We start from the raw sequence: 11,405 nt of genomic DNA, 5'->3' as shown, positions 1-11,405 counted from the left end.
AGGTCTATGATGTCTAATTTCTTTCTAAACTCAACCATCTTGGTTTTAGACACTCCTCACTCCTCGTTTATAGGTGTCTGTTCTTGTCACAACATTAATACCCGAGGACTCTGAAATCTATGACAAAAATAGTCATTTTGTCTCCATGTCCTGATGACATTGGTTTCTACCTTTTCCAGGTAGGTCCGTGCCATATATTATTCATCATCCGCCTACATCTCCAACCCAACATTTTGTTGTTGTCTTACCGTCGTTGATGTCTTTGCTTTGTTGATTAATGTGTAAAACCATCCCTGCCACTCATTTAAGAGGGAGTTCAGATAATAGTATTCGAGTTTTTATATTTAATCAAATATCTGAGGACTTTTTTTTTTAACATCGTGGAAATTTTCTAAAAAAATAATCATGTAAAATAAAGACATGGTAGCTCCAAGGTATGATTAAGGAGAGGATTTTATTGTAGATATGAGGGAGAGAACAGCCAGAGGCATCTGGAAGGATTCAGAGAAGAGAGACAACACTGCAAACTGAGCATGGTCCACAGATTGGACTTGGCTATGAGAGGAGAAGGTGCAGAGTGAGAACTAAAGAGAGGGAACCAAGAGAGGAGGGGCAAGAGGGAGGGAATCAAGAGAGTGCATAGTCAAAAATAATAAGGTTATAAGGGAATGAGAAACTGGGGAGAAGAAGCCCATAAACTGAAGAAGTTTAAAAGAACTAAGAAGAGCCTCAGGTACTTATGGTACTGAGGGAGCCTAGAGGTAGCATGAATTTTGGTACACAAATAGACACATACATAGCCATTTGGGTTTCTTTTAGACCTACAATAATTTTAAAATCTTAATATTTTTGTGCTTCAAGATTTTTATTTTTAAGTTGTCAAAACATCCATAGGGCTTGAAATTCAAGACATGAAGTTTCTATTCTCCTCTATGGAAATATGGAGAGTTTAGTATTGTAGCTAGCTTTAGCTGTAGACTCGACACAAACCAGGAAGGGGAAATGTCAATTGAAGGACTGCCTCAACAAGATTGGTCTATGATCATATTTGTGAGGCATTTCCTTAATTTCTAAGTGATGTAGGAGGGCCCAGAGGACAGCACACTGTAGTATCCCTAGAGAGATGGGCTGGGGCTCGGAAAGGCAGCTGAGGAAGTTTGAGGGAGTTAGCTAGTCATCAGTGCTCCCCTCGGGTTTCTGCTTTCAACACATACCTCAAGATCCTGCCTTGGTTTCTCTCAATACTAGACTGTGACCTAGAGTGTAAGCCTAATGAACTAACAGAAAACACAGTAGGACAGTGTTTTGGAATGGTTCTATAAAGTTAATGATTTAGTGTCTATACCCTTCTTCATAAGTACAAAATAAATGTTGATGGAAAAAGACATTCTATAGTGGTGTTGACTACCTCTCCGTCTGTTGTCTCATGTCAGACATTGCTAAGCTGATGGACAGGGTGATGCCTGAGGACTTCTGGGATCTCAGTTCGCAGATCTTTTAGCCCATATGTACAAATGAAGGCTTTGAAATAGCTAAGACATAGGCTCCTGACTGCAACCCCACCAAGGACCCAAGTTACAACTGGCTATTTCAGCCACTGCTAAACTTCTGTCTCATAGAGAGATGTTTTTTTGGACACTGTTTTGCAGTGACTTAACATAGTCATAGTGACAATGGCTTAATTTTTATTCACACTTAACTCTTAAAAACAATGGGATTTGGAGGCTGGCTACAGATTTCATCAAGCAGAGGTGTGTTTTTTTTAAAGCTAATTCCCATGTTACTTTTGCTCCTCTCTATTTAAGCCAAGTGATAGTCACACCCACAGTGGATGTTTCCTTCCTTCCTTTCTAAAAATCTGTCGCCCTTTGCCTTTTGTTGCTGCTGTGGGAAGCGGGTGTGGCCGTGGCTGCGACCTTGTGAGCCAAGACGGCATCCTGGTTCACTGCCAAGCCCCGTGATTCCCTGCTTGATTACCAAAAACCTGATTATGTGCACCTGAGTGATTCGCTAACCGCCTGACGTATAGCGTCATACAGCATGATATTGAGGCACTGGCCTATCAGCACCCACCCTGTCTGCGTGCATGGTTCGTGTATAGAGCATGCTGAATGCTGATTGGATGATGAGTGATGAGAGATGAGTGCACAGTGGGGAAGGGGACAAATTGGGCAATCCCAGAGTAAAGTAAGAGAAGCTGAGGAGAAGCTGAGGAGAGGCTGAAGAGAAGCTGAGAAGCAGAGAGGAGAGAAGCTGAACTGCTGTAGAGAGCTGGGGTGAGCTGTAGAGAGAATAAAGGAAGCTGCAGCGGGAAGCTGTGAAATCTGCTCAAACTCTGCCTTTGCCCCACCTCTGCGGGACGGAGGTCGGGGGCTTGGGGCAACTGATACTAAAATTAAGACCGAAACAATCTAGGGGAGGAAAGGATTTACTTCATTTTAGAGCTGACAGTTCACAGTGAAGAGGAACCAGGACAAAAACTCCTGGCAGGAACTGAAGGAGAACCACGGAAGGATGCTGCCTTCTAACTCCCACCACATGGCTTGCTCAGCTTGCTCTTTTATGTAGATCACAGTGGGCTGAACCCTCCCGCATCAATTATTAATCAAGAAAATTCCCCTATTGCTGGGTGGACAATCTGATGGAGGCAATTTCTCAACAGAAGTTCCCTCTTTCCAGACATGTTTAGGTTTGATTCAAGTTGACAAAACCCAACCATCATAAGATCCAACTAAACAAATTTGGAGTTACGGCTATTTGGTTCTTATAATTATTGCTCACCCATACATTTTTTCTGCATCATAGCTATTGTGGTCATGGTTGCTTTCTTCTATAACAAATTGTCTCTCAGGGGTTGCTTCTTATAATATTGTCCTTGGTTCAATCATGTCTATGACTTTAATCAAACTTCAGAAGCCATGCAAAATACTGTATTAGGGCTACTCCTGAAGGGAAGAGGAAAATTTTGTTTTATCATGTAGTCTTCTCATTTAAACCCATGATCGCCTGGCACCTGTGTCCTAGTGAAGCAATCCAGTGAGCATGTGAGTGGGCAGAGAGCCACTCTAGCAGATGGTCATGAGAAGAGGGTCCATGCACCGTATGATCATCAAGTGTGCTTGCCCAGGCTAGGAGTCCCTGCCAGAAAGGTCCAAATGCTGCCCTTAAAACTGAAGTCTTATTTTAGTAAGGATATCTAAAGTAGGGGTGAACGCGAGGACAGAATGGAACAGAAAAGAAAAAGCATGGTAATAGGGATCTTTTGGGAAATAATGTTTGCTCGTAAGGATCTCATCATGGAAGCCATTTTTCTCTGGGTTGACAGCTTGCTCTGCAAAAAGACAATGTGAGTGTGGATGTTCACTGTGTTTGCACAGAAGATGTGTTGTGGGCTCACTGCTTTATCAATTATGATGGTTCTGAAAGCACCCGAGGCAAGACAAGGCCAACCTCTATGGCTCACCTGTCCACAAATAGGAGTTACAGCAGTTTAGCAGACATTAATCTGGGAGGCTTGTTGAGACCCGTGCTGTAAGGCCTCTGGCTAGTTCCCCTACCTTTTCCTTTGGCAACTCAGAAGCCACATGATTCAGACTGGTCTCACTCATCTACTTTCCAGACAAGGCCAAGGCCTGTACAGCACATTTGGATGTTGTACATGGTCACGTTGGTTTTCTTTTAAGTTTAGTCACAATTGCTCTTTTGTGAGCCTGCATTTGTCACTCTAGTTCAGACTTCATTTGTGACTCTTCTCTTGTATTGTAATATATTGTATGGTGCTAGAAATGCATCAGCAGTTAAAACCTAGTTCAATCATTCACAGCCTTTGAAAACTTAGCAAGCAAGAAATGTCTTACTAACAGGTTTATGAAGCAAATGTGAAAGTGCTGCCTGGAACAAAGGCCAAAAATGCTACGGGAGATAAGCAGAGGTCAACACATCTCTTACACTCTGTTAGTGGCTTCTGCCATGCCTGTAAGGAATAGTCAGTGTTTCAAACAGACAGTGGCTTGTTAATGCTCTCTTCCTTATACACTGAACATACTGAATCTTTTGGAAATACAGATAATAAAATGTAATGAAATAAACATTTCCTTATGCTTTATCCTGTATAAACAAGTCATACCTCTTGCTTTGAGTTATATGCTTTAGTCATTTCTCTGTGTACACTCCACACACAGAGACTTATCATAAACACAATTAGATATTGTTGTGTATTTACTTTTTCTCAGTAAAATCTTACTTTGTCTTCTTAATATTCAAAATAAGCCAAGTCAGAAAACAGAAAAAATGAAGAAGCCTATTGTCTTAAAGTTTAATTTTTTCCCATCTGAAATAAAAATGTATTTACAGTGGTTAAAAGCTTTGGTTGCTTTTCCAGAGGATCAATGTCCAGCACCCACATGGCAGCCTGCAACCATCTGTATGTAATTCTCATCTCAGGAGGATCTGACACCCTTTTCTGGCCTCCTGGGCATCAAGTGTGCACATGATGCATAGAAATACAGGCAGGCAAAATACCCACGCACATGAACATAAAAGTAAACAGATTAAAAAAAGCATTTCTAATCCAGGTGTGTAAAAATTTCTCTAGTCATTTTGGAACATTGCCGTTGCTGTCCCCATGCTGTTGAGTGGGAAATAATTTGTTCACAGACAAAAGAAACCTTCATAATGACAAGCAAAAACTCCAACGTTTATTGTTTATGTCATACTGAACAAGTATTATCGAGTTTAATGTTTAATTTTAGCAGGCAGAGCAACTAAATTTATTTAATTCTCTCTCTCTCTTTTTTACAGAATTTTATCCCTCCTCTATCATGTTCAATGTCCCTCCCAATTCTCTTTCAAATTTATGGCCAGTGTTCCTTTAATGATTATATGTTTGTATAATAACATGAATAAATATATAAGCACCACCTGCTGAACTTGTGTTGCTGATATGTATGTGTTCTTAGAACTGATCACTTGATATTGAAGAACCAATTAGAGGGCTAATCCCTGGGGGAGACCAATTCTCCTTCTCTTAGTAGGATGAACCTAACTCTCAAGAGTCTGGAGGCCCCAGGGAGTGGGGAGGTTTGGTGGGCTGGGAACATCCTCGTGGAGATGGGGTTGGGGACGCGGTATGGGATGTGGAACAGTCAGAGAATGGACTGGGAGGGGGATGAAATCTGGAGTGTACAATAAAAGATTAAATAAAAAAAGGCTTGAAAGAAGATGCCATGGGATATCAAACGGCACGAATGTATCAGTGTTACATTGCCTATTCCTTTGGCAGTGATGCAGAAGGTAACACTGTAGGACACATATTTCTACTCTATAGCTAATAACTCTTAGACTGTAGAAAAAAATGTGCAGGAACCTGTGTTAATCAGGGAGTCAAAGTAAGATTTTAAAGATGAGAAAATCTGATGCTTGAACAAGGAGGTAGAAGCGGTCTACAGAGAATGTTCAGTCTGAACTCAAGAACCCACTTGGTGGCAGAGTGAGCTTTGCAAAAGCAATCGATTGGTAACTTCCTTTGCAGTATGCCGGATCATGCTGGGACACACAAACATCTCAGAGGAGACAGGACACTATTCACCCTGCTTACTTCACTTATCTCCGTTGTGCTAGGTGGCTTTTTTTTTTACCAATGTGTCCAGAGAGAAACGCTTTAAAAGATGACATGACTAATTTTGGCTTGTGGCATCAGAGCTTTCTGCCCATGGTTATCTGGGTGTCTAGCTTCTGGACCTTCACAGACACAGAGCATCATGGGAGAGGGTGTGGTAGGGCATAACAATGCTTACTTCATGGCAACCAAGAAGCAAAGAAGACAGTAACAGGAATGGCACTACTTTCCCTCCTTTCTGTAGTCCAGATATGCTGACCCACTGGTCATGTAGAGCTTCAGAAACAGTGGCTGCAAACCCAGAAACTGTGAGCTGACATCTCAGTTCACCACAGTAGGCCAACTAAATAATCCTTTATGTGTGCTGTAGGGACAACGTACAGAGACAGATTGGGACATAGGGCAAAGCACAAACATTTTCCCTTTTCCATATTTAAGTATTATATGACTTAATGCCACTTCCTACAGATATCACTGTTTCTGGATTCTTTTGATTATGCCACTGATCTTGTATATGAACTTATGCCAACACAAAACTCTTTTTATTATGAGGAGCAAGCCAGTAAGCAACACCCCTCATGGTTTCTGCATCCTCTCCTGCCTCCAGATTCCTGCCCTGTTTGAGTTCCAATCCTGATTTCCGTCGATGGTAAGTATAAACCAAACAATCTTTTCTCTCACCAAGTTGCTTTAATCATGGTGTTTTATTATAGCAATAGTAACCCACACTAAGACATGGGTATAAAAGCTGACCATATTAAAACTCTTTTTAATGCTGAAATCTTACCTAGAAACAAACATCTCCATATATTTAGGATTAGTCTTACATCTTTTGATGAATTACCTTGATAAACTTGTTCCATCTGTTATATATCTATCTATATCTATAATTCATTCTAAATTTATAATATAATTCTTCATTTAAAATTAAATTTTGACACTTTGCTATTGTTAAAATTTGGGAAATGGATTTCTAAATTAATCTTATCTCTGGTCACATTATTAATTCTGGTTAGGGATAGTGTAGAGAGATTGTGATCTTTCTATGAAAGTGGTACAGACCATTCTTCCTGCCTTGTTTGGTTTGGGTGTTCCACAAAAGGGTGATAAAAAAGCATTCTCTAGGGCAGATCCAAAGGTGTCAGTGGGAGTCAAGTAGATGTGACTGCTTCAGGCTTTATGTTTATGGGGGCTGAGGGTTCCTGTATGCGGTTCAAGGCCTGATGACTGGGGATTTTAGTGGCACCATAAGGAGAAGCATTTGAGTTTTCTCATCAGTCTTCCAAGATATAGACTAGAAAGAAAAGGGAGAATGTGGGAACTTGAAAGCTATTAGCAGTCAGATATCTAGTGTCAAGTCAGGTAATTCATTTCTGACATTTGACAGATGATAAAAGCTATGCTGCTTCACTTGGTACAATTTGAACTTGTACAAGGAAGCCATCAGGACACTCTATGAGTCCCGCTGCCTGACACTAGGAGAGGGTGGGTGTTCTGCAGCAAGTATTGATCAAGAGCACAATGTCAGTTGGTTATGGTTGCACATCTGTAGTTCCAGGCCCTTGAGGTTTTGGAAAACTTGAGCCCAGGGGCTTCAGGCATCCTGTGTGATGTAATAATAGCAGGACCCTGTATCAGAAAGAAGTAACTGTAAATCACAGAATTACATAATTTGAACAGAAAATGAATGCTTGTGTTACTATCAATAATGTCTGGCATTCTGAAGTGTATAAGGACTATCTTGGTGAGGCCTTGTACTGTAGTATGTACAGATGTATGATTTTGATATGTGTTTTGGAAAATGATTCTAGACAAATGACACTGAGTTCTTTATCCTAATAGGGTCAACCCTGGATACAAATAATCATCAATAGATAGACCTCTTGTCACAATACAAGAGCTTATATGAATGTAAAGATGAGACTAAGATGAATATCTGTAGCTCAGAAAGTGGTTATATTGGTGTTATTATCCATTAAAAATAACCAATTCCATTAAGAAAGGAAAATAGGTCACTCTTGAGGGAGCTCATGGATAATGGTGGTGACATCATTCATAAAATGTTTGCTGTTAACTCAGTAGATCCTAAGATGATTTGTAGGTAGTCAAGTGGATCAAGAGATAACTGACTTCTAGCACTTTTGAATTTAGCACGGGACTAGGAAGAAGTTAACTCTTCATGAGATTTGGCAGTCAGCATGCATTTGACCCCATCCCGTAGCAAGAGGGCGGGAGCTCATCAAGGCCAAGCTGGCACAGCACTGCTTCTGTGACTGAAAACATTATGAATAGTTAAAAAGGAAGTCACAAGATCAGAACTCATGAGAGGCTACATTTTCAGGAATGTGGCACATGTGTTAAGGCTGAGGAGAGCAGTTTCATGCCTCAGAAATCTGGGAACAATTATGGCTATCTAGGGTGCATTGGAGATTTCCTAAGTTTTGAGAGGAAGTCTCAAGTGGAAATCTGTACAGCAAAGGACTATGGGATATACAACGGAATTGCTTTATTTACTGGAATTTAGACAGATTTGTATTTGCAGGACATTCCGTTCCTAATGGGCTGATATTGGGCTTAAGCATAGTTTTAAATGAAAGTTGCCTGCAAAAATTAATAAATGCCCTGAAAGATGTTGAACCTACTCTAACATTCTCTGTGTTGATCCAATAACTATTTCCTGACTTGTTGAAAGATTGAGCAGACTTCATTCTATTGAATAGGCTTCAAGAATCTAATGGAGGTGGCAGGGCTGTAATATGTGTGGGATAATAGTCTTTCTCCCTTTGTGAGTACTTGAATGAATGTATTCAATAATGTCCTCGGAAGATGAAGCCTTGGAAGTAATGTAATAGCTGTATTAATCTAGAGAACATTGGCTGCAACTGGCTTTTGCCTGCAAAGGCTGTGTTGCCTCAGATAGCTAACAACAGGTGTATTGTGTCCTTTTAGAAGTGAGAGTCAAGTGTGGCTATAAGGCTGGTAAAATAGGCACTCAAGGTTCTTTCCCCAAACCTCTGACTGCAAAGTATGTAATTCCATTAGTACTGGGTATGAGTTGGTCATAGAAAGAAGGCAGTGATCATTCTTAGTACAGGGTGCTGATCATTCTTTTCAGTTAGAAGAAGAGTCCTGGGGACTGTTAAAAGGATAAACAGTGGGTAATCCTCTCTTCTCTGAACAGGTTTTAAATAATGGGTTTTGAAGCTCTGCTTTGGTTTACACTGAGTCACAATAAGTATTTTAAGCAGGGTTAGTGGATGTCTTTGAGGATTTTTGTTATCCTGATTACATGGGCCAAAGACTTCATCTAATTGCAATTTATTATTCAATGGCCCACCAGGGTTGTTTTTTACAGAAATAAAGATTTTACTATGTGGAATTAAGGTTAAAATAAGGCATATCTATTTTTTTTTTTTAAATTTTATTTTCAGTCATTCACCTAAGCATCGAGCAGGATTCCCAGGTAAAATAGTGATGTGAGCCATTGTATTGACTAAGGTTAGGAATTTGTATTACTTGGTAAATTTTACTAGATGTTAAAGTTGATTTAGAACTCATATTATGAGGTTCAATATGCTGCTAGCATCCTTTAATCTTCTTATTGTATAGTCTCTCTCCCGTGTCCCTCTTTCTGTCTCTCCCACTGGATATAATTTGATGGGAGAGAGACTGAGAATCTTCAGGAAGTCTTAAATTATTATGTTTAAGAGATGGATCCTTTCCCATGAAATGTTTAGTGTTTGAGTTAAGAACACTATATTAAATTGGGCTGGAATTAACTTCATCATAGGATCATAGGATGACAGAAGTGTTTTCCCCAAATTCATGAAGATCAGGATTATTTTTTGAACAACAGATACACAGGTAGCAACAGTGACATTTGGTAGAGTCCTAGTAAACTAGTCACTTTAAGGAGTGTGAGCTCAATATGCCACATGGTGACCATGTGTTCTTCACACAGTAATGACTTAAAGGACCCATGTATTTCCCACATTAATCAGCATTTTTCCCGGATCCCTTTATGGAACAAAAGATTATTCCTGCTTAGGATACACAATCAAAAGCCACAGGGTGAGAATTGTTCCCTGGAATCTAATGCCAGTTCTGCCTCAGCCTGAACACTGTCATGCAAAACAAACTGGGACATACAGATAAATCTTAAGATCTCAATATTGCACGTCTGTCTGTACATGCCAGCATGCAAGCTACAGACATGTCTGACTTAGTTTGGTTATTTCTGGAATAGAATCTCTTCAGGACTTCATAAATGAAAGGTAAAGCAACAGGGCCAGTTAGTGAGCTAATGGAAGAGAAGAAAGGATCCTATGTGGTCATGCTCACTACCAGGACATCCTGTGCAAATAGCTGACTGATTGAACTACCCTACTGTACTGGCTAGTTTTGTCAACTTGACACAGGCTGGAGTTATCACAGAGAAAGGAGCTTCAGTTGGGGAAGTGCCTCCATGAGATCCAGCTGTAAGGCATTTTCTCAATTGGTGATCAAGAGGGGAAGGGCCCCTTGTGGGTGGTACCATCTCTGGGCTGGTAGTCTAGGGTTCTATAAGAAAGCAAGCTGAGCAAGCCAGTGGAGGCAAGCCAATAAATAATATCTCTCCATGGCCTCTGCATCAGCTCCTGCTTCCTGACCTGCTTGAGTCCCAGTCCTGATTTCCTTCAGTGATGAACAGCAATGTGGAAATGTAAGCTGAATAAACCCTTTCCTTCCCAACTTTCTTCTTGGTCATGATGTTTTGTCCAGGAATAGAAACCTTGACTAAGACAAATTGGTACCAGCATAGTGGGGTATTCCTGTGTCAACCTGACCATGTTTTGGGGAGGACAGTGGAAGGACTTTGGAACTTTGGGCTAGAAGATCCATTGGGTGTTAAGAGCTCTGTGGGATGTTGTGTAGGAGCTTGGAAGATAATGTTGAGAACAGTGCAGAAGATGGAGTCCTGGCTTGTGAAATTCCAGAGGGAAGATTAAAGACTCTTTTAGGGCCATTGCTATTTTGATTGTGAAGATTCTGTGGTTCTGGTTAGCTGGGGCTGAAGAAACAGCTGTGATCAATAAGATACCAAAACTACTAAAGTGAAAACTTTGCATTACTGGGACTATTGATGCTGGTTAGCTGGAGCTAAATTAGCTATGATTAAGAAGAGACCAGCATTGTTGACGTGACATCTTCTGGGAAGTATTTTCTGAAAGCACAAAGAGGCTGTGTTCCAGAGATAGCCAAGGTGGTACCTTGTGCTGCAACAGGATTTGGTAATGTGTATGAGTCACCCAGGTGGTACTCGTTTTGAAGGCATGAAGGGGACATGCAGAGCAGCTGAGGCTTGGCACTGTTAGAGGCCATGGAAGGCCATTGGTGAAGATGCAGCCTCAGTTGCAATTGATGGCCCAGGACTGAAGGGGTCATGCAGTGTTTTGGAGATGCCAGGACCATGAGATGACCACCAAGAACAGCAGCAGTAGTGGAGTACAGACATCTGGAGCCTAGAGGATGAGGTGTGTGCTACAAAGGGCAGAGCTGGAGAAGTGACCCAAGCCCTTGGAGGAGTCCAGAAGATCGTGAGTGAATCCTAGACACTGGACAGTTGGAGTTTGATTTCACTTTTGATTGGGACTGTGCCCTGATGTTTTTCCCCCTTGAAGGAAGTATTTTATTGGAGTTCACAGTTAAGGGACTTTGAATTTTTAAAAGACTTTGAATTTTAAAAGATATTGGATCTTTTAAAGGGATTGAACTTTTAATATGTAAAGACTGTGGGACTTTTAAAGTT

This window comes from Mus pahari, chromosome 22 (genome assembly GCF_900095145.1).
Source record: "Mus pahari chromosome 22, PAHARI_EIJ_v1.1, whole genome shotgun sequence".
Taxonomy (NCBI): domain Eukaryota; kingdom Metazoa; phylum Chordata; class Mammalia; order Rodentia; family Muridae; genus Mus; species Mus pahari.
The sequence above is the reverse complement of the archived record's forward strand: the minus strand, read 5'-3'. Positions refer to the sequence as shown.